Here is a 511-nt window from a genome sequence, read left to right as displayed (position 1 = left end):
AACTTTTGCCTATAAAACAGCAGCTTCAAGTGCAGATCTCACTACAAAAGAAGATAATTGATCACAATGACTTAGAAATTACTCATATTTATAAAAGTTAGGCTATAATCAGCTTCTTGTGAATTTGATTAATACCAGCATTCCCAAATTGTACCAGTGATGGGGCATAACAAGAGTATTTTGGGACCCATACGCCTAAAAACTATACTCTAAAAACGGAAGATTCATCAAGGCTGTAGAACTCTGTGCAAGCCATGGCTAACGACTTTTCTGTTGGCTACATTCCTGTGCCTTGTCACAGCCTTATTTCAACCAATAGGTTTCATTACTCAGAAAGACATGACATCAAAGACGAGTTAAGACTGAATAATGTTAGTGGGAAACTATATTTTTCAGTGGGAAAAATCACATGACAAGTACTTAAATAACATAATTCCACTTTGAAAAACTGCATGAGATAGTCTGTCATTTAATTATGACACTGATGCAATCACTTCAATGACACACAAAA

This window comes from Rhinolophus sinicus, linkage group LG01 (assembly GCF_036562045.2).
Source record: "Rhinolophus sinicus isolate RSC01 linkage group LG01, ASM3656204v1, whole genome shotgun sequence".
In the NCBI taxonomy this organism is placed as follows: domain Eukaryota; kingdom Metazoa; phylum Chordata; class Mammalia; order Chiroptera; family Rhinolophidae; genus Rhinolophus; species Rhinolophus sinicus.
The sequence above is the reverse complement of the archived record's forward strand: the minus strand, read 5'-3'. Positions refer to the sequence as shown.